Here is a 25,313-nt window from a genome sequence, read left to right as displayed (position 1 = left end):
CTGCAGTGATGGGAGTTTGATTGATGAGGCTCGTCTCATTTTTAAACACCTGCTCAAACACACCCAATGCTTTAATAAAGACTGACATTGTGCTCAGCTTTAAACACACAAACAGTCAGTCTCTCAGACGCAGAAAGTGCAGGTGTGACCTGTATGAGGCGCTCCATAAGAGAAAGAGAGATGAAGTCGAAAAATAGCAAATGTTTCTCTCTGTAAAACTGACCTTGTCTCTTCCAAAAGTTGCTGTCAGATTTATCAAACAGTGATAGTTCTATCGCCATGGCGATCTGTCTCCTCGTCTCCACGGGGACGGGCTTGGAGACGATGAGACAGCGATGTCTGCAGGAAGATGCCGAGAGACTGAGAGATTTTCAGTTTTTGGCTGCTGGAAAGTTCAGATTCAGAGCTGAATGGAGAAGCACGAGGAAGAGATTAAAGCTCGCTCCCTTCGGGAAAACCTGACGGAGATGTGATTAACGATCCGAGCTGAAAGTGAATGCGTTCTGCATTCGGCATGAGCTCAGAATTGACCCTGTTTACATTTTTCTAAACACACCCGTGGTGCTATTGTGCGCGATTCATTAGTTCACACATCTCAGGAGTCAATAATCCGCTGCGAATAACAGTTCTGGTTTGTCAGAGAGCATTGTGGGAAGCTGTAATGGCTCTGGGGACAGAAAAGCTTTGGCGAAGAGAGGAAGTTGGCACTGAAATGGCATTTGTGCCCCTCTGATGACAGCCGGACACATTCTGTTAGTGTTTGTGTACGGTCACGGTTCAGTTATCTTTGCTATGCAGCACTTGTTCCAGGCGAGCGTGTGTTTGGATGATGAACTGTGCTGTTGGTCAGCGCTTGTTTAATCCTTCACCTTGGGATGTGACAGCGGCGTCAGCTGCCCTCCGTCTCACTCCGTCTCAGATCAGTTATAGCAAAGACTGATTTCTTTTGGTTTTACTCCTGGTTTTATCAATAAAATGAAGACTTGTGTGTGTATGTGTACTAAAAACTAGGATAATGTCCTTGAGAAGGTAAAAAGTCTATAGTCAAATGAAAGTGGATTTCACCAAGATTGTCTTAGAGAGGACATGTTCTTGTTATCAATAATTTTATTTCATCCACTTTATCGCCTGACATGTGTCGATCCTCCACTGGTTCAGTTGCTTTTTGTTGATTTATTTTGGGACACCTCAGGGTGTAATATATTTGCCGAGGGGTGAAGGAGGACAAGGTTTGATCCACCGGAGTAATAGAGTAACTTTTCGATTCCAGTTCATACAGAGGTTTCTGGTGTGGAGACCGCAAACATGCATTATTTCAAATCAGTTGGGTGGACTGGGACTGAACAGAATTTAATGGACTGAAAGATATTCAACTCTAATGAAGCTGTTTATGGTGGACTGGTGGGAGACGATGGATATCATAATTTAATGTCCTGGTTGCTTTAAGAGCTAGTCGTACAGATGGGTCCTAGTCTACTCAAGAAATTTAGGTTGTCCAATTAAGTGAGTTTAAGGCATGTAACAGAGTTTACAGATACAAACATGGATAATAATCTCATCTCTTTGTCTCTCATTTAAAGGTACACTCCACTCGTGCAATCACATTGTTACTCAATAAGTGGAGAGAACATTTAACAGACTCTGAGCGTACCTTGCTGCATCTGTATTGTAACGGTTCTGTTCAACTCAATGAAAATTATCTTTTACCTTCGCTTAGGATCCTCCTAGATTTTAAGGATAGTACAATGCATTGTATATTTAGAAAAGGCTAATTCATTTGTGTCTGTACGGAATGTTATTATCTGCATGCAGCTGTGGCTGTTAATGCTTTTATTTCTGTTTTAAACTCTGGTTGACTGAAACAGTTTCTTATTGTTTTATGGATTGCTTATGTAATATGTTGGGAGTTTATCAGTTTTTTTTAAATAATTGACTTCTGTTCAAATCCCATGCTTTTAAGATTTCTTTTTAAATACAACAGTATTTTTTTTTTTAGTTTATTATTTTTCATTTGTTTTTATTTTAATTTATATACAGTTTTCTTACTGTATCTGTATCATGTTTATTTTATTTTATTTTTACACTTTTAGTATTTTATTTTGTAAATAAACTCTATCTCTATTATTGTTTTAGTTTAGTTTTATGACATTCATTCCTATTTAATTTTGAATTTGCCTTTTTAGTTTAAAATAGTTTTCATAATTTCTTTTTTATTTTAGTTTGACAATTTTAATTCAGTTTGTGTTTGGTATTTATTTTGTTTTCAGTTTGTCTTAGATATTATTTTATTCATTGTTTCAGTTTAGTTGTATGGCGTTTTCTAGTGTTAATTTATTTAGTTTTTGTTTTCATTTTAGTGTTTTAGGGCTGCTAATCATAAAATGAATATATTTACATCATTTAACAGTATTATATTTCTCAGCACAGTCTAGTGTCATTGCTCTCTATTGCTCTTGCATGTTAAATATACGTAGGTGAGCTGCAAAGGTTTCAAGGTTTATACTTAAGTCCGCGATCAAAAGTCTGAAATCTCAGTATGAACAATTCTCCTCAGAGACCATAGTATTTAAAAAAAAATCTATTACATCAATTTAATTTTTTGCATTTATTTTTTTATTTTATTTTATCTAATTTAATTTAGGAGAAACATCTGAGATTAAGCTGATACTGAAACATTACAGTGATCCTTTAACACACAAACACACAGTGTATCATTTTCCTTGGAATCCCCCATAAGCACCCACTCCGATGCTGCCGCCATGGCTACAGTCTCAGCCAATCACGTCGCAGCCAGCTGTGAGGTCATCAGTCCCTCCACACAAGCACACAGGGTGTCAGATGAGTTTGCCCACAATGATGCCATCTGCACCCTGAGTGTGTGTGTGTGTGTGTGTGTGTGTGCTCATTTGCACTAGTTTCATTACCGAGGTGACTGTCCTTCTCTGTCCCGACTGAAGTGTGTGATGTGAAGCAACGTGATTTGATGTCTGTGTTTTGTATTAAGTTTAACCCCGGGTTGATTTCTCCAGCTGACCTGTCGGCAAGGATGTAATTGAGTTAGCAAACACACACACACATTCACACACAAGCTCTGTAACAAACCCTAGTGAGCTGCCTTCCTCTATTTGTTTGGTGCTTGAGATGCTGCCTATGAAGAACATTTCAGTTCTGAAGCCCATTAAGATTAAGATATAAAATCATACATGCACAAACTTTTAAATGTTCAACTTTGATGTTATATATAACATAAATCAACACTCGTGTGTCAGTCTTCTTGTGTGGTTTAGTGAAATAAATAATTCAGTGCTGTATGATTGTGTCTCACAAGCATATACACTTACACACAGATGAATATATAGATATATACAAAATATGTCTTTATTATTGCTGAAATTATTATTATATATAATTATAATATTAATATGATATATTATTATATATTGTTATATTCAATTTAGTTTATTTATTTATTTGATTTTTTTATTATTTTAATGTAATTAGTTTTGGATTTTCTATATATAAAATTTTTAGCTGAAATTATTATTATATACAATTATAATATTAATATGATATATTATTATATATTGTTATATTCAATTTAGTTTATTTATTTATTTGATTTTTTATTATTTTAATGTAATTAGTTTTGGATTTTCTATATATACAATTTGTTATAAAATAAATAATACATTCATATTTTAAACAAAATAATATGCCTGTATTTAAAAAAAATAAATGTTGTTATTAATTTTTTTATTATCATTTTATATTAATAATAAATTAATTTGACCTACTTTAAACAAAATAATGTTATAAAATGTTAATACTGTTTATTTATTTACTTTTCTATTATTATTATTTTTTTTATTTTTAATTAACTTATTATATTTGTTTTAAGGTCATTAGGATTTGGCTACAAAATCATACATACACAATGTTTTAATTATTAAATGTGTGCAACTTTGACATTGTATATAACACATAAACTCATAAATCACTTCTAATCTTAATTTGTAATTTAGGGCATAGATATCACAGAAATGATTCAGTGGTGTATGATCTGTATGATTCAGTGTTTCACACACACACACACACACACACACACCCCTATACACTTACATACAGATGCATGTGAGATTTTCACATGAACAATTATCAGTCTTTTAAAAATATGCCTCTAGTTGTCATGGTTACTGGGGAAACTGGCAGTGCAGGCAGAGAAAAATAATGAGTCATTTGTGTGCGGGTGTTCATTTAATTGGCAATTTGTATCTACTTTGTATCAAAACTATTTAATTTGTCCAAATGTATCCGTGTACGTTACGGGAAGGCTTCACGCTGCTGAACCGAATGTTTCAGCCTGATGCTGCCAAAATCACACACACACACAGAGAGAGAGAGAGAGAGCGAGAGAGAGAGAGAGAGGCTCAGTTCCAAAACATAGCCTTGCTGTCTGCTGCCTACATAGGGAACCACCTTCCAAGGCAACACCCTTAATTTTGTGTAATCTCACAAGTGACTAACTTGAAATGCTGTTATCATGTTGCTAATAAGCATATCAATTATTTATATATATATATATATATATATATATATATATATATATATATATATATATATATATATATACTAGAAAATGTCTTTTAGTTTCGTTTGACTGAATCATTTGCATTCAAGTGCATTGATAATCAACATTTTTCTCTCTATCTATCATGTTGGATGGATGTTTCCCACTGAAATTTTTGCATTATTAGAAATTAATAATAACAGAATTAATTCTATATATTTCTATGTCTTTATCATTACTGAAATTATTATTATTAATATTGATGTATTTTATGCTGTTTATTTATTTTATATTATTATTATTATTATTATTATTTTTTTTTTTTGGATAATATACTTATGTATATTATAATAATATATATTAGATTTATTTTCAAAATTAACGTTAACAATTAATTTTGTATATTTAAAAAATATATATGTTAGCTTTGGAGTTATTATATTTGATATTTGTTTAACTTTTTGTTTGTCGTTATACACATTCATATAATGTATAATGATTAACATTTTTTATTATATTTGTCATCTTGGATACATTTTTCCCACTGATCTTGTTGCAATGCATGCTGTGGTTCTCTAAAAAGGATGCATGTGACTTTGATTGGTTCTCTCCTTCTCAGTGACGGCTGGGCGGACCGCTACGACGTTACTGATGGGTACGTGCGCGAGGCCGCCGGCGGGATCACCATAAAGCTGCAGTCCCCAGACGTTAAGTGGTTTGATGATTATTACCTGAAACTACGTCCCGAAAACAACCTGAGAAACCCCTGGTTCCCTGAGTTCTGGCAGCACCGCTTCCACTGCCGGCTGAAGGGACACCCGCAGGAGAACAACAAATACAACCGCACCTGCGGGAGTAAGTGACCACAGCGGGAAAACAATTCAAATTAACCTGTCTGAAGTCTCCATTTGTGTCCTCATGTGCTCCCTCGATGCCGTTTAGCCGTTTGAGAAGAAGAACAGTAGTCAAAGAAAAGCAAATCCTCTCTCTTTCGCAGACAGAAACATGATTGCGTTCTTTCATCCAGACTTCTTCTTCAGATATCACACCTTCCATTAGTCTCGCTGTCTTTCATTGGCTCCATTTATCTGAGCTTCTGCTTGAGTTCAAAGAAACTTTTTCAAATGATCCCATTATAAAAAAAAACAGAACAAAGAACAACCTCTGAAACAGGAATCCGAACTGTTTGCTTATAAACCCGCATGAGCAGACAGACAGAGAGCAACAGTTTGGACAGAGATGTTGCTTTAATGTCGGTTCAAAACTGAACATTTCAATCAGTGCGTGCCGAGGAGATCAGACACTTCTACATTAAATAAAATTTGCTGCGCAGTTCATAATCACAAACACAGTCTAATACACAAACATTTAGCCTTTTCAAGAACAGCAGAATCTATTTGATGGAATGAATCACTTATCCAAGTTATAAAATAAGCGATAAAATACTCTTTGTGGAGTAGTTTGTTGTTGTTTTTGTTTTCATTCTTCCATTTCTTTTACTTTGCAAAACAATTTAAATGAATATATATATATATATATATATGGCATTTGTAATTTGGGGATATTATTTTTTATTATTATACCAAATCGCACAAATGCTCCCAAATGTATTTTGGGGTCACGCAGATTACATTTCGGGAGCAAATGCGACCAAAAGTTTCGAGCACTGTTAGATTTTTGCTGCTGCTGTAAATCAAGTAGCTACTGCCAATACATTCGCCGATTCGATGCTGTGAGTATTTAAGACATGCTGCTGCTGCTGCACAAGTAGCATGTTATAACCCTTAGCAGATCTATACAGGTGGAGCTGGGGAAGGTGGAGGGTTTCAGGAAGCCGTTTTAATGTAAAGCACAAAGCTGCTCATTGGCTGTGTAAGCAACATGAGCAAATCAGCTTGTGTTAAGTAGGTTAACGCTGTGAATATCATCCATCCCAATCATTAACCCCAATTTCCTCCTCCTCCTTCTCTCTCAGAGCGGGATTCTCTGCGTCAGCAGTACGCGCAGGACACCAAGATGGGGTTCGTGATTAATGCCATCTATAGCATGGCCTACGGTCTCCACAACATGCAGAAAGCTCTGTGTCCCGGTATGGTGGGACTGTGTGATGCCATGTGGCCCATCGATGGTGCAAAGCTCCTCGAGTTCCTCATGAAGACCAACTTCTCTGGAGTGTCCGGGGAACACATTTATTTTGACGAGAACGGAGATTCTCCTGGGAGGTACCACACCAATCCAATCTAATAAATAAGATAATCAATCTGCCAATCAATCAAACAGTCACTTAGTCAATGAATGGATCAATGCATCATTAGACTGATGAATCCATCCTTCATTTCCATTCATCTTCATTTAAGTGCACTAAATCGATGCTACTAACTGTGTTCATAGTTACGTGATCATGAACTTTAAGAAGATGGGGAAAGATTACTTCGACTACACGAACGTGGGGAGCTGGGACAACAGCGGACTGCAGATCAATGACGACGAGATCTGGCCGAACAAAGACGACATTATTAAATCAGTGTGCAGTGAACCCTGCGATAAAGGTCAAATCAAGGTCAGGAGACAGCGAGCTGCTTATTTACCCCAATAGTGATGTGTAGTGATTAATGCTAATGGTTAATAATTGTGTTTTTGTTGATAAATATTCTGGAGTAACAAGTAAAATCCAACAGATTCAACTGGTTTGGCTTCAGGACACATTTTACAGTGACATCAAGTGGTGACTGTAAAATTAATAGCATGGCTCTTTGATGTCTAAATGAATTTTGATGGTTTAATGCATCATGCGTTCCAGTTTTTCCAGTCATGTTTGTTGCACGTGGACCTGTATTTCATGTAATCTGGAATCTTTTCTTTATCTTATGCAGTTTTATTCATTGTTTTTTAGGACAAGGGCCATTTGTACAACCCATAAATGTTGACACTGGTGTAATTCAGTGCACCCCTTGATGTCCAGAGTACTAGTAAAACTAGTTAAGAACCACTTTTTGTTGCTTTTGTTTCATGTCAACAACAAAAGAAGTTTAAAAATAATATAAAACATAAAATATTTTTTTTTATATTATTAATATTTTCATCAATTTTATCCAATATAATGTAATTTACAATATTATACAATGCAGTATTATTTACAATATACTTACAATATTAAAAAGCTATTTTAAAAGTAAATAAACATTCTAAAAGTAAATGTAATATTTATATTTACTACACATGTATATACTACAAAAAAATAATATTTTGATTTTCTAAAATATTATAAGTTATATATTTTTTATATTATAAGGAAATAATTTCTTCAGATTTTTATAGTATTATATAATATAATATTTTTATACACAATTTATCCACTTTACCATGACCTGGAACATCACAACTATAAATTAACATAAATTAGGCAGAACATGATATAAAAGCAAATAAAATTTTATATTTGATTTATTATTAGTTATCTTCTGGTGAATCATAGGCGAAACCAACGAATAAAAATAAGTTAATAAAATTAAGTTAAAACATGATATAAAAGAAAATTTAATGTTTATATTTGCTATATATTTATTTATTTTCTGAAATATTTAATATTTAAATTACAATTATGCAATATAGATTAATTTATATCATATTTCTAATATTTTAGAAAAAAAACATTTTAGTAAATAAACTCTACAAAAGTTTAGTTTTTCTGAAATATTATAAGGAGAATATTACAAGCTATATAGTTAAAATAATATGAGGAAATGTTTTTTTTTTTTGTAAATTCAGTTTATGTAAAGTGTTTTATATACATAATTTATCTACTTTTCGATGAATGTAAATATAAATTGACTTACTATTATCATCTGGTGAATCATAATAAAAACCAACGAATAAAATAAGTTAATAAAATTAAGTTAAAACATGATATAAAAGTAAATCTAATGTTTATATTTGCTTTATATTTATTTAACATATGTATTTATTTTCTTAAATATGTAATCTTTCAATTAAAATTATGCAATATAATATAATTTATATAATATGTATAATATTTTAGAAAAAAACATTTTAGTTAATAAACACTACAAAAGCTGAGTTTTTCTAAAATAATATAAGTAGAATATTATAAGTTATATATTTTTTAAATATTATAAAGTTTTTTTTTTTTTACAGTAAGTGTTTTATACTTAATTTATCTACTTTTCCATGACTCCAAAGCATAAACTGACATAAAAACATAAATTTACTAATATTTAGTGTTTTTCCTCACTGCCACCTTTCTGTGTCACAACCCTGCAGCTGAGAAGCAGTTTTATATCCTGATGTGATTATCTCGTCCGCAGGTGATCCGTAAAGGAGAGGTCAGCTGCTGTTGGACATGCACTCCCTGTAAGGAGAACGAGTTTGTTTTTGACGAGTACACGTGTCGCGCGTGTGAGCTTGGATCATGGGCCCACCGATGACCTCACTGGTGAGTCCACAAACACATCAACCCACTGACGGATAAAGACTGCAGCGTAAAGATCAGAAAGATGACACAGATGCGTCTGACCCCGATTCTCCTGCGTTCACTGCCACGTTTTATCCGTCTCTTTTCATGTCCAGTTTAGTAAATCTAATTCTGTAAAGTGCTGGAGCTCCGGCCACACACCGATACTCAAATACAAATCTAACATTTCATGGAGTGTCAGATCTCCAATCACGACCAAAACAAGTTATTTGCAAAGTGCATGATTGCATCTCTCTTAAATTGCCAATAATAGAAAGAGAAGGAAATAAAGAGAGAGATGTGTGCTGAAGAAAGCAAATGCATTTCAATAAATCATTTCAGGGAAAAGCGAATACACACACTCATTGAGTTAAAAGGTTAACAGCATCAAAACCGTCTGAGCTGAAATGATCAAATCTGTCTCTGTGATCAGCCCACACATTTTATTAGCGCATATTTATACAATCCGATAGAAAGAAAGAATCGTACAGCCAATATTATCAAGTACTGTACACTGCAACACCCTCTTCCATGATATTGCTATTTTTTCGCCACACTCAAATGATAATAGTTAGTCAATACTTTTTCCATTTCCAGGGCATAATTTTTAAGAGTATAACATTTTTACAGTAAATATTTATATAGATTGTTACGATGTCACAAGATAAATATTCTATTTACGTTTTTAGTATGTTTATGTACTATAAAAATAAGCAAATATATATTTTTTAAAAATATTTTATTTACTAGAAATAAGTGCAGTCTCTATAAAACAATTTCTTAAAGGTATAAAATTTGCTTATTAAATGTTACATATATACATATATATTTATATATATAAAATACAGTATTCTATAATATATAAGATTTTAGAAAATATTTATAGTACATATAAATTTTTTTATTTATTTGTAAAGTCAGGTTTTTTTTTCAATAAAATTGTTAAATATGTTTGCTTTCTAAAATTTATATTTTATCCAATAGAAATTGCTCATTTTAAGTCTCTATTAATTTTTTTAGAAAATGTAAGTAATTTCATATTTATTTTACTGATTATAACAAAAACTTTAAACATATTTCCTACTGACACACTACAGCAAAATATAGAAATAACAGACTTAAAACCATTTTTGGTTGGTGAAAATTCTAGTGGCCTAAGACTTTTGCACAGCCTGTATTTTTTTTATATTTAAAAAAATTAAATCCTTTTTCTTCCATTGTTTCAGGATGTGACCCCATCCCAGTGAAGTATTTGAGGTGGGGTGACCCTGAGCCCATCGCAGCCGTGGTCTTCTCCTGCTTGGGCCTGATGGCCACGTTCTTCGTCACCTCTGTCTTCATCATTTACCGTGACACTCCGGTGGTGAAGTCGTCCAGTCGCGAGCTGTGCTACATCATTCTGGCAGGCATCTGTCTGGGCTACCTGTGCACCTTCTGTCTTATCGCCAAACCTCACCTCATCTACTGCTACCTGCAGCGGCTGGGCATTGGGTTATCGCCCGCTATGAGCTACTCAGCCCTCGTCACCAAGACCAATCGCATCGCTCGGATCCTGGCCGGCAGCAAGAAGAAAATCTGCACCAAGAAGCCTCGCTTCATGAGCGCCTGCGCCCAGCTGGTGATCGCCTTCCTGCTGATCCTCTTGCAGCTGGGTATCATCGTGGCTCTCTTCATGATGGAGCCTCCTGACGTCATCCATGACTATCCCTCCATCCGCGAGGTCAACCTCATCTGCAACACCACCAACTTAGGCGTGGTGGCGCCACTGGGCTACAACGGCCTCCTCATCATGAGCTGCACCTTCTACGCCTTCAAGACGCGCAACGTTCCCGCCAATTTTAATGAAGCGAAGTACATCGCTTTTACCATGTACACCACCTGCATTATCTGGCTGGCCTTCGTGCCCATTTACTTCGGCTCGAACTATAAGACCATCACCATGTGCTTCTCCGTCAGCCTGAGCGCCACTGTGGCTCTGGGCTGCATGTTCGTTCCGAAGATTTACATTATCCTGGCTAAACCAGAGAGGAACGTCCGCAGCGCGTTTACTACATCAACAGTGGTGCGCATGCATGTGGGAGATGGAAAATCATCATCCGCGGCCAGCCGGTCCAGCAGTCTGGTCAATCTATGGAAGAGACGAGGATCGTCGGGAGAGACACTCAGGTGTGTTGAATTGTGCACCAATAGTTTTAAAAAGATACCTTTTACTAATAAACATCCTTTAGGGGTAAATAAGGTACAGAGGTGTATCTTTGGAAAGGATACTGCCTCTAGTGACAGCTTTTGTACCTTTTTGCTGAGAGTCTAGATTTGCATTTCTTAAAGGAAACTTCCATGCATTCATAGCACGAAATACATAGTGTTAAAATTAAGTTCAGGTTTTATGCTTCGGGTTCTGTCGCTCTGTTGTTGTCATAACACTGAGTGCACATCTTTTTGTGTGGTAATGATGGACCTGTTAAGTTATTGACATCCATAAAAAGAGAGTGTTTACCTTAGACGACCTGTGATTATAGGAATGAATGTATTCAGTGTGTCTGCTCACACTGCCACAAAATATCTGTGTTCACATATGCTACATAACGCATAGATAAATAGAACCATAAGTATTAGTTTAGTCATTTTACATTTGTATGCTTAATAAAAAAATTACTGTAAAATCTTCCTTAAATACTTTTTTTCCTTTTAATTTGCAGGGAAATATTTGAATAGTTCCTGTTTTGGTTAATATTTTTATAATGATACTAGTTATTACTATTACTATTATTATTGTTATTGATGCTTTTTTTAACATAATTTTAATTATTATTATTATTATTATTTTGTGAATGAAGCACAGCATGCTTGGAGCTCTTTTAAAACTGTGTTTTAAACCATGATCGCAATTTTTATCAGAAAAATCACAATTATCATTTTTTTCCAAAAAATGTTGTGCCCCGATAGATAGATAGATAGATAGATAGATAGATACTTTTTTATTTTACAGTGAATGTAAAATTTGTGTAATATTTTTGTTAATTATAATTATTATTATTATTATTATTATTATGTACATGTACAAACAAGCACAGCAAACCTGGATTTTTTTTTTACAATTGCATTTTAAATCACAATAACAATTTTAATCACAAAAAACCCAATTCCATTTTTTACCAATTTTCCAAATTGTGTTGCCCCTCATAGATAGATATGAACAGAAATAGTGATGTTATTTGCACTGGAGTAATTTTGCAATCATTTTAACTGAATATATTATTTTAAATGCTGTTTCAGCTCTAATGGGAAGTCGGTGACATGGGCCCAGAATGAGTGCAGTTCCAAAGGTGGCCACCTGTGGCAGCGTCTCTCCTTCCACATTAAGAAGCGCGAAAGCAACCAGACGGCCGTGATCAAACCTTTCTCCAAAACGTCTGAGGGACGCTACTGCGGAGGCAGCGACATCAACACCGACAACAGTAACAACAAGATGCTCTACGAGGTCACCGAAGTGGAGGAGCGCTACCCCATTAGCTACCGGCCCCACACACCCTCACCGATCAGCACTGTGACCCAGAGAGCAAGCATCGCTTTATCACAGAGCACCGGCGCCACCAACTCCCAGGTCATGAGCGTCTCTACGTACATGTGTCAGCCTCCACACCGTGGCAGCAATGGTGGAAGTGCGTCACAGGGCTCTTTGATGGAGCAGATTAGCTGTGTGGTGAACCGCTTCACTGCTAACATCAGCGAGCTCAATAGCATGATGCTCTCCAACTCTCCTCCAGGGAGCCCTGTGGGTTTGTCCACCAGCGCGTCCGCACATGCTCAATCTGTGGAGCCCTGCTCCGCTCCGCCTTATCGCCTGTCCCGAGAGATTTCCATGCCGACAACCATGACGACCTACGCTGAGATCCAGCCCCTCCCACCGGTGGAGTCTAACGTGGGTCGCCCCACCCCTCCCTGCCCACTCTCTGGTTCATCACGACTCAAAACCTCACCCACGACAAGTGGGAAGGAGCTAAAGGGGGGCGTGTCCTCAGCTCTGGAGTCGCCGCCCAATCAGCAGGAACTTGAGGAACTGCTAGCGTTGACTCCGCCCTCCCCCTTCAGGGACTCCGTCGGGTCGGGCAGCGGCTCGCCGAGTTCTCCCTCTTCTGATACCGAAATGTCCGTTCTTCCGCCCATCCCAAAATATGAGTGCCTGGTGCTCCGACACTACAGCCAGAGTTCGTCTTCGTTATGAGGACGACAGATGGAAGAATGACGTAATTCACTCCTGGCGGAGATGGCTTGAGTGTGTGTTTACATGTTCTCACCTTCGGACCAATGCAAAACAGGGCCCTGTGGAGGAATATCTCCAGCATCAGACCTGCAGTTGAATCAAAACGGTGTCTAATCGTTTCATCTAGTTGGCGTTCCGTTGGTCTATTTTGGTAGTGGCCTTAAACAAACATGGCTTTCATCTAATTAGTGCTGTTTTTATGATGACTACAGTTTGTTGTTGTGCCCCCAACAGGACGGAGGTGAACGAACAACCAACCTGGGACGTTCCCATACACGGACATTACAAGCTATTTTGCTACGTTCATCATCAAACAATGAGATTATTAAGGGCTGGGAAAAGGCACGGCAGCAAAGGGAAAAGTCTGTATAATTACATGTTGAGTAATCTTTAGCTCATACACTCGTACGCGACTGCTAGTGCGCTGTAATAATTGAAGAGTGTGAGGTGAAGTCTCCGATGCTTTCTGAGATTTAAACGCAATCTTTGAACAAAGTGCTTTGTTTGATGTACCACAGGACAGCGTGAGAGAGCAAACAGACCGATAGTCAGACACATCAGTCATTGTCCATGATTTTCTCCTTATTCTCTCTTTTCACCTTGTTCTTCCAGTTTCTTCCCATTTTTCTACCTGCCTTTTTCAGGAACTAATATATTGGTGAATCTCATGGAAGCTGTCAAGATTATATATCATTCATTCATTCATTCATAAATAAATAAATAAATAAATGAATATATGCATATAGCAAAAACAAAATTTATTTTAGGACAATTTGTTATTTTTTATTGTAATAATTTTTATCTTTATTATTATTATATTATATAAAAATAAAATATAAAAAAAAATACATTAAAACTACAATTATCTTAAAATATGCTATATTTTATTTTATTTGAAGGTTTATTGATTTATAATAAATAGTTGATTTTTTTTTTTTCGATTTTATAGATTTATTTGCAAATGTGGGTTTTGAAATGTAACCTGAACATGACTTCATGAGATTCATCTGAATGTTATTTATTTATTTATTTTTATTGTGTTACCAATCTCCTTCCCAAATCATTGTGGTACCATGATACAATGATGGTACCAGATGATGGTAATACCATGACACTCCAAGTAACTTCTAAGAATACCATAGTAATTACATGGTAGTGGAAGAAATCCCATCACCCCTAACAAACTAGTTCACTGTGGTTCATCATTGAGCTGTATCAAATCAAATCACTCAGTGAACAACATTTTGGTCCAGTCAACATGGAACGAAAATGCACCGTTTACTTTCTTAAAACATATTCCTGGTGTTATTTTAAACAATTAATATGTTATTCCAAAGAGAAATAACTTGCTCCACCTCTGAAATGATCTACAAATTATGTCACATTACAGAAGAATAATGGGCTGCAAATGACGTTTCATGTTGTCCTTAATTATATTATAGGACTTTTTATGTAATCTTAAAGATGTATCTAAACAGTTTATTTTCCTGAAGCTCTATCTATCTATCTATCTATCTATCTATCTATCTATCTATCTATCTATCTATCTATCTATCTATCTATCTATCTATCTCTTTCGTTCTATTGTTCTATTGTTCTATCATTCTATCATTCTTTCATTGTTCTATTGTTCTATCTATTAGGTTTTGAATCATAAAGAATATGAGTTATGAGTTCACCATAAAGCCATTCTAATCATTTTGATTTATCGTTCCTATTGATTGTGTAAATATCAAGGGCGTACGCGGAGCAACAAGTCTAGTAAAGTTTTAACAGTGATTTATCGTCAAACCTGAACAATAGCAGTAATCTTACATGGATTACACAAGGATGGAATACCAGAAGATTTTACGAGTCTAAAGATGTCTTTTTTGTATCATTCCCTTGTGTACAGAACATGCTTAGATGAATGTGAGGCTATTCAAGTGTTAAGCAATTATATGAAAAACAAAAAAGTGAGATTTACAATTAATATTTATCTTAATAGAGCTTTTAGTGCCAAAGGGGGGAGGGGAGGGTGATGGGACGAAATGTGTGTTTTTCGTAACATAATGATATGAATAGTTTTTATGGTGATGAGTATTCTTTTTATATACTATAAATATATATTATAAATATACCAGACTTTGGGACTCAAAGCAATACAAACCATACGCATATACAAAGCACATCGGCTTTAGGCGATATTTGTGCCACATCAAGTTTTTTAATCATTCTGAAACTTCTTTCTGTGAATGAGAACTACTCTTGCATCCTATTTTGGGGATTTAGGCTGCGTCTAGATCAGAAAAGCATCAAAACTAGATTGCTTGCATTAAAATCAAATCGGTCTACACTGAAATCTGCACACTTTATAACCCCCATCTACCTGAAATAAAATTCTGTTTCAAAATATTGTGCATTTGAATTAACACTGTTTTATGAATTTTGTTTGTTGTTTAAATAAGTACCTACAATTACATAAAATCCAGTTGACTATTGTTGTAGCAATACTATCATTATAATAAGTAGAATATGATGATAAATCATGTCGGTCACTTCCAGTGTAGACAGCCTCCTAACCAGGCACCACACGATAAAATATTAACACTTATTTCTTATTATGACTTTTTTTCTCACAGTTCTTTGTTGATAGCTCACAATTCAGACTTTCATAATTGTCTGGTATAATCTCAGAACTGTTAGATAAAAACAAACTCTTCAGATAAACTCTGTCCGATAAAGACAAAGAAAAAAATAACAACCGAATTCTATGGCGGAAACAAGAGATCTAAAAACTAAATTCTGAGATGAAAACTCAGAAATCTGAGATATAAACTCAGAATTTCAACAAGAAGATCAGAATTACAAGATGTAAACTCAGAAGTCTGAGAAACAAAATCATAATTGTGAGATGTAAACCGAAATTCCGACAATAAAGTCAGAATTGCAAGATCTAAACTAAGTATTCCTACAATAAAGTCAGAATTGCGAGATGTAAACTCAGTATTCCGACAGTAAAGTCATAAATGCTAGATCTAAACTCAGTATTCCAACAGTAAAGTTAGAATTGTGAGATCTAAACTCAGTATTCCAACCATAAAAGTCAGAATTGTGAGATCTAAACTCAGTAAACCAATAAAGTCAGAATTGAGAGATCTAAACTCAGTATTCCGACAATAAAGTCAGAATTGAGAGATTTAAACTCAGTATTCCAACAGTAAAGTCAGAATTGAGAGATCTAAACTCAGTTAACCAATAAAGTCAGAATTGCGAGATCTAAACTCAGTAAACCAATAAAGTCAGAATTGAGAGATCTAAACTCAGTATTCCAACAATAAAGTCAGAATTGAGAGATTTAAACTCAGTATTCCAACAGTAAAGTCAGAATTGTGAGATCTAAACTCAGTAAACCAATAAAGTCATAATTGCTATATCTAAACTCAGTATTCTGACAATAAAGTCAGAATTGCTAGATCTAAACTCAGTATTCCGACAGTAAAGTCAGAATTGCGAGATGTAAACTCAGTATTCCAACCATAAAGTCAGAATTGCGAGATCTAAACTCAGTAAACCAATAAAGTCATAATTGCTATATCTAAACTCAGTATTCTGACAATAAAGTCAGAATTGTGAGATCTAAACTCAGTAAACCAATAAAGTCAGAATTGTGAGATCTAAACTCAGTAAACCAATAAAGTCATAATTGCTATATCTAAACTCAGTATTCTGACAATAAAGTCAGAATTGCTAGATCTAAACTCAGTATTCCGACAGTAAAGTCAGAATTGCGAGATGTAAACTCAGTATTCCAACCATAAAGTCAGAATTGCGAGATCTAAACTCAGTAAACCAATAAAGTCATAATTGCTATATCTAAACTCAGTATTCTGACAATAAAGTCAGAATTGCTAGATCTAAACTCAGTATTCCGACAGTAAAGTCAGAATTGCGAGATGTAAACTCAGTATTCCAACCATAAAGTCAGAATTGCAAGATCTAAACTCAGTAAACCAATTAAGTCAGAATTGCGAGATCTAAACTCAGAATTCCGACAATGAAGTCAGAATTGCTAGATCTAAACTCAGTAAACCAATAAAGTCATAATTGCGAGATCTAAACTCAGAATTCCGACAATAAAGTCAGAATTGCTAGATCTAAACTCAGTATTCCGACAGTAAAGTCAGAATTGCTAGATCTAAACTCAGTAAACCAATAAAGTCAGAATTGCTAGATCTAAACTCAGTAAACCAATAAAGTCATAATTGCGAGATCTAAACTCAGAATTCCGACAGTAAAGTCAGAATTGCGAGATGTAAACTCAGTATTCCAACCATAAAGTCAGAATTGCGAGATGTAAACTCAGTATTCCAACCATAAAGTCAGAATTGTGAGATCTAAACTCAGTAAACCAATAAAGTCAGAATTGCTATATGTAAACTCAGTGTTCCAACAAATAAGAATTTTGAGATCTAAACTCAGTATTCCAACCATAAAGTCAGAATTGTGAGATCTAAACTCAGTATTCCAACCATAAAGTCAGAATTGTGAGATGTAAACTCAGTATTTCAACCATAAAGTCAGAATTGTGAGATCTAAACTCAGTAAACCAATAAAGTCAGAATTGCTATATGTAAACTCAGTGTTCCAACAAATAAGAATTTTGAGATCTAAACTCAGTATTCCAACCATAAAGTCAGAATTGTGAGATCTAAACTCAGTATTCCAACCATAAAGTCAGAATTGTGAGATGTAAACTCAGTATTTCAACCATAAAGTCAGAATTGTGAGATGTAAACTCATTATTCTGACAATAAAGTCAGAATTGTAAGATCTAAACTCATTATTCTGACAATAAAGTCAGAATTGCAAGATGTAAATTCAGTATTCCGACAATAAAGTCAGAATTGTGAGATCTAAACTCATTATTATAGGAAAAAATACCTTCTGAGATTGTGCAGCAGATCAGTGTGTGAGCCGACAACTGTTTGTCGTAGGAAACTTGTCACGTTGTGCCTGGTTAGAACAGTGTTTAATTAATGGACTGCTAATGTAATAGAAAGTGCAATTGTGTTTTCTATGTATCAAACATCAAGATTATTGAAGGAATATGGTTTTAAAATCTCATCACACAGTTTTGCTAAATGGCTATTTCCTCAGAGAAAATACTGTGGTCAATGTAATTCATCCTTTCTCTTTGTTTACTTTTCTAATATATATCAGGGTCATATATTGAATCATTTATCTGTGTGATTTCCAGATGATCTATAACATGCATGTCATTTGGTAATAAGCTTTAGTGTTTTTGCTACAGGTACACAGGAACAGCCGGAGAGATTATTCAGATTTATTGCAGTACATTAGGAAGCAGCTGTGGTTTGTCAGGAAAGGCTTAAATTTCATTCGCGAGATCAAAAACATGATGCTTGAAAGATCCTGTGAAATATTAATAAATCTGCCCCTGGAAGGCGATCTCTCCTTTTTCTCTATTTCTGTTTGCGGGCTCTTCATTAAGTGGGTTTATGAACATGACAGATACATTTGGTGCATTTGTAGGAGCTCTGGGTGGAATGTCAATGTTGCTGCCTATAGTAGACTCACATTGATGTTTACATTTTGCTACATTATCATGCTTGCTGGAATACATGGGATCTTTTATTAGTGGTGAAATGCAATCATTTAGCATTTGGGCTACAGAACATATCTGTTCTGAATGTCTCGCACAAGTTTGTAGCCGAAGGACGAAACCAACTCTGTGACTCCATCTCAAGTGCTAACATCTTTTTGTGTATAATTCTTTACTCTCAAGTGATCGGTTCTATTTTTGTTATATCTATATCTATAGCTATATATATATTGGGACTTGTGTTTGCTGATTCTCTGATGTAGAGATTCTGTAGGATGTTGATCATCATTGACGTGGTACTGCAGATGACTTTTGTTAACATTTGTTGATATTCCAGTTTCTTGCAGTTTTGTGGGGAAAATAAAAATGTGAGAAAATGCTTACGGCTGTATAAAAACATTTTCCATTTTCTTGACATGGAAACCGTTGTGCTGTGGTATGAAATCTTTTCAGTCATTATTAAAAACATGGAATAAATCCACCCATCTTTGAGAATGAATTACTTTGTTGAGGCAACTCAATCACTAACACACACACACACACATGTTGACATAAATTTTTTTAAGGGGGACATATTATGCCCCTTTTTTACAAGATGTAATATAAGTCTCAGGTGTTCCCAGAAAGTGTTTGTGAAGTTTCAGCTCAAAATACTCCACGATAATTCATTATATAATTTAGAAAATGCAAATTAGCTGCTGCTCCCCGCCCCCTTTTCCAGAATAGGGTGGAGCCTTTATAGCTCGTTCCTCAAATACACTTCCAAAACAAAACATTTGTATTTTTTTAAGGTTTTGATTATCACGTCTATTGTGCTGAAATCATGCATTTTTAAACAAATATCCGTTTAAACTTATATATGGTATAAATTACAGATAAAGTATATGTATATGGTTTTCTGAGCACACAGAAAGCAGTTGTCACACTAAATTAAGTACTAAATTAAGTTCTCTTTCATGTTTTATTGCACTTAAATTGTCAAATATTCATAAGTTATAAAAACAGAGTTGGTTATGTCTGTGAAGGTAAACAGCTGGGAAAGAATGTATGGTGCACAGTTATATACATTTATACATTTGGCAAATGCTTTTTATCCAAAGCAGCAAAGCTACTTACAGTGTATTCAAGTCATATATATTAATATGCATTCCCATGGGAATCAAACCCATGACCCTGACTCTACTGTTTGAGCTACTGTAATGTTGGTTAATGGTCACATCAAGGCAAATAAATACCTCAATAAGGAAAAGTTCAGATATTATAAGATAATCAAAGAATGTATAAAATAGTAAATCACCTTCTATACAGTGCATTGCCGTTTTGTTTATTTACACATCATCTTCCATCTTATGGACCAAATTCAGAGATATTCCACTTTATATGGATCAGCGTAAGTTACCAAATGTGAATCTGCTTCAGCTTAATCCGTTATTATTGGCTGACTGGTTTAATATGATGCTGCTGAATAATGTCTGTTATTGTATTTCCCATTTCAGAGCTCATAGCCAACAGCCTCCACAATGAGCCTCATTCATCACACACAAGCAGAATGAGTTTGTGTGCGAATTGTTCATGCATCCATTCTTACGTAAATTGTGCATTGAATTGCATTCGACAATTTGGGTAAGAATAGTTTCAATTCTGCAGAAAAATACTCAAACTCTGAAGCGCCGACAGACTGATGAACATATGAATGAAAGTGCGTCAGTATTATTTTCCATCACTCAAACAAATGTCTTGCTCTCACCCGCACACATGCACACACGGCTTGTGTAGAAGTGGGCGGAAGTTTCCATTATCTAGTTTTCATTCTCTTTTAAAGACTCGGAGCATCAAACACGCTTGGCATCTTAAAAAACCCAGACTCCTCTTTGCTCATGTAGCTCATGTTGCGTATATAGTTTTTTTTCCCCACTCTGTGCCCTTGTTACTTGAAAAATCTGAAGCATTCATGAAATACATAAGTAAACTAAACTGCAGAGAGAAAGCTGTGGACAATATTAGAAAAATCTCTCTCTGTGGAGGAGGATTGATCCTGTGTTGACACGAAGGCCATCGCCTGCAGACATTCAAAAAGATTTAACACTGTTAATGGATTTGTGCTTTATAAAAACAGATATAATTCACATATGCTACTGGACAGACCTTTAGATGGAAGACTAAATCTGCTTGGCTTTGGGCAGAATAAAATGAATTGAAAACACAAATGGAAACCAAACTAGCCATGTTTCATTAAGAAAAAGTTAATTTGCTGCAGTAAGAGTTTTGTCACATGACTGTACACTGTACACAAGTTTCCATTGTAGTTTATGCACATTTTTTATTTGGATAAAAATGTATCTGACTCAGTTGCGCACATATGTTTTTTTTATGCACATTTTTAACATCTTGGACTTTACATGAAGCATTTTATTTTTATTTTTTTAATGAGATATCCCAAAATGCGCATAAAAATTGCATTTGTGCTCCACCGGTCTGTCATTGGTTGTACAAGTGAACCATCCTTTCTAGATCAGGTGATGCACAAGAGACTTTTTAGCTACGTACCAATTTATTTGTAATTTTGAAGAATCTTTTCCTCAAAAACACTGTGCTGCAAACCTGCTGCATGAACTCTTTCCCCTGGAGCTTTTTATTTTTTCTCACTCACAGATAGGATGGAGATCGTATCTCAGCAACTCTAGTTTATAGTCTCGCCCAGCATGAGACCTTTATTTCACCAGCCCAGATCATTAAGCAGCAGACCAGCAGTGTTTCACTTCTGAGCTCATTTATCAGAACTACATACACACACACACACACACACACACACACACGGCAAAGTCATGTGAGTCACTGAACATGCAAAGCAAAAATGGTTACAGTATGTTCAAAATACAAGACGGCACAGTATATACTGTATATGTAAAAATAAACATTGAAGTATTTAGGTCACATGACCTCATTACATTGATCAAGCATTGATTCATAAATACAGTTCATTGCATTTTTGTTTTTTTAACTTTTGGCAGTCTGACCAAATAGTCTAGACAGAGATGTTAAAAATAATAGATATTTTAGAACATTTACTTGTTTGTGAGTTTTACTATAAGTTAATCTTTTTCTACACCATGTTTTTCCTGTGTAGTAGTCTCTATGGAAGTCTGTTTCCTCCATGCAATAAAAAAAGGTAATTGCAACTTTTTATCTCACAATTCTGATTTCTTGTTTATATATCACAGTAATGATTTCTTTCTTGCAATTCTAAGAGAAAAATTACAATTGCAAGATATATAATTTTTTATTGCAACTCTCTCAATTGTGACTTTTTTTCTCAGAATTCTTGCAATCCAGTTTTTTTTTTTTTTTTGGTTCTATAAAGAATAAAAAATGTAAATGTTACTTTTTACTCTCACATTTCTTACATTTTCTCACAATTGCGAGTTTATATCTCACAATTCCAGATTTTCTTCTCAGGATTGCAAGACTGTCTCTCACAATTCAGACTTAATATCAATTTTACAATTTCACAAGTCTCTGTCTTTGATTGTTCAGTACACATATTGTCAAACGCATACAGAGTACTTTATGCATAAAGGATAGTTTTATACTAATAATGCATACTGCATACTATAGAAGTAGGCTGAGTTGGGGTAAGATGCATGTGTAGTGGAGTGACAGCAGATGGCGAGCTTATGTAATTACGTGTGGGCGAGAGCAATGAACAGCGACACGTCTGAATTCAAGACCCCGAGATCATGTCATTCAAACACACACACACACACACACACACACCATGAAAATGTGTGGTGATTACACTAATCACATATGAGACTACTCTAGGTGCGCACACACACACACACACTCACACAGAGCTGTCAATTTCAAGAGCCCTCACACACAAGCCCCTCCACATGAACATATCATGTAATGCTGTTGCATTTGTCTTGTCTTAAAGGCTGCTTCCTGTTTCCTGGTGTCAGTTTACTTGTACTGTGTGCTCATCTGAACAGCAGAGCATCCCTGAACAATAATGATAGCAAATACATGCTACCATACTACAATTTCTGCAGTATACAGTATATATACTGAGGACAAATACTTATGATTTAATTTTAATTATTTAATACTTGTGAGTATTAACTATAAAAATTAATAATTTAGGATTACAAGTATCATTGATATTACACTATTACATCTATTTCATGTCATTATTTGGTCTATCTGCCAAAGGTTAAGATGTTGAAAACATAAATAACCTAAATGAGTTTAATGAAGTCATGTGACAACAATGCTGCATAATACACCATTAAAAATAATGTTGCTGTTTTTTGTTTTTGCATTGATGGAATCTTTAACATCCATGGAACCTTCTATGTTCTTTATTGCAGAACAAAAAGTTCTTAAGATTAAGAAAATGGTTCTTTAATATTGTATAAATTCTAAGCAGTATGCTAGTGCTCTGCAATCTCTCCTTTACTATTCCCACTTCAGAAGCGTAACAGCGACAGGAAACTGCCCTGAAATCATCTTCTCATTAGTGTCAGCAGTACGCCAATGATTCAAAACAATTCTGGAAGACCAAACCCTGGTGCCGCACCACGACTCCAAGTAAAACAGCTGTTTTAAAGTGGACACACTCAAACTCTCACTTCCTTCTGTCTCCTAACACACACACACACACACCTCTGGCAGTGCTGTACATCTAAATAGCCCCAGTGACTAATTCCTGTGCATTTCAGCATCCAGCGCTGTCTATTCTGGGCTGTTAGGATGGAGTGTGTGAATCATTGTCGCTGTGGTAATTGCTCCTCTTTGTCTTCCCCCACCCGCTCCGTTCTGATTGGTTAATGAGGCTCTTTAAATGCACCAGCTTGTTCGTTCAGTTGAAGAGACAGCTGAGCTCAGAGGGGGACATCAGATGGCCTTTTCTGTCTTAAACAGCTCTAAATTTAATCAGCCAATAGCATTTAGGGAAAATAATGTAGGCAGTGTTTGTTGGCTCCATATATTTTGTTGCTTACTGCATCATTAGCGGTTTAAACCATTAATGGGGCGAGGAAGTTTTCATTCGAACAGCAGCGGGTCACATTACTGTTCCCAAAGGTCAAAATGTGTGTTATGTTGCTTAAAGTCTTAATGATTTAGTGTGTGTGTTTGCAGAAGCTACATACTGCTGCCTAGCAATTATATGTTCATACTGAAAATAAGTTGGGTTTTCCTACACTGTTTTTCAACTAGGTGCTGAAACTTGCATGAACTGTTCAGGGCACATGAATATTTAATGAGGCAAGCTTGACAAGTTTGTGACTGGTTATATATACTGGTTAATAGTTCACATAAAATTGTACATTTCTGGACAATGTGCTCATCTTCAGGTCATCCATGATCAGGATGAGTTTGTTTCTTCATCAGATTTGGATAAATGTAGCATTGCATCAGTGTCTCAGCAATGGATGCCCTGCAGTGAATGGGTGCCGTCAGAATGTGAGTCCAAACATCTGATAAAAACATCACAATAATCCACAAGTAATCCACTCCACACACTGGAGAAAGTGTCATTATGGATTATAAAATCATATTTTGGCAATGGTTTGAAATAAATCTTGATGGATTTGTTTCTTACAAACACGCAACTTTTCGTTTACATGGGATTAAATGATGGACTGGATTGGTGTGGATTACTTGTGGATTATTGTGATGTTTTTATCAATTGTTTGGACTCTCATTCTGACGGCACCCATTCACTGCAGAGGATCCACTGGTGAGCAAGTGATGCAATGCTACATTTCATATTAATGTCAACATTTCCATTAACTTTCTGACAAGCACACAATGTTTGTGCTATTGAAACACACTGAAGACCTTAAAGAGCAAACGTTTAAGCAAATAGCTGAATCTTGTATTTGCAGGCCTAAAAATTTAACCTCAAATGCTTAAAATAAGTCAGAAGTGAAATGAGTAAGTTCTCCGTGGCACGTCCTTGTGTTGTTTTGCTGATAAAGCTGTTATAAAAAAAAACCCACAGAAGACTTTAGAATCTGTCAGAAGTGTGTGACTCAGGTTTTAAATGTCATGACTGCAACATTTCACTTAGCTAAAGATCTGTCTCCAAGGGTTTGCATGTTTCTAATGCAGGAGACATATTTGTTGAAAACATCATTAGAATTTAAATTCAAGACAACACTTAAGCTCTGTAACATAATTTCTGACTTCAATATGACTGTTGTTTTTGTTGAGTAATTGTGTCACTGTAAATGTGTGTGCATGACTAGATTATATGTAGTCTATTTGTCCGTGTGATGAATGGGTTTATATTTCTTTGGTCAGTGTATGTGATTGAGCTTGTCTTAAGAGTTCATTATTGTGTGTGATAGAATCAAACGCGCCTTGTTTGCATGATAAATGTGTATTTGTTGGTGTGATG

The 25,313-nt window shown here is 35.2% G+C and overlaps 1 pseudogene; it reads left to right on the top strand.

Moving 5' to 3' along the window:
* LOC113058765 (metabotropic glutamate receptor 5-like) overlaps positions 1 to 13,290 on the top strand; it is a 46,047-nt pseudogene extending 32,757 nt beyond the window's left edge.
* The last annotated feature ends 12,023 nt before the right edge of the window (positions 13,291 to 25,313 follow it).

This window comes from Carassius auratus, chromosome 40 (genome assembly GCF_003368295.1).
Source record: "Carassius auratus strain Wakin chromosome 40, ASM336829v1, whole genome shotgun sequence".
NCBI lineage: Eukaryota > Metazoa > Chordata > Actinopteri > Cypriniformes > Cyprinidae > Carassius > Carassius auratus.
This window is presented reverse-complemented; position numbering and strand designations above follow the sequence as displayed.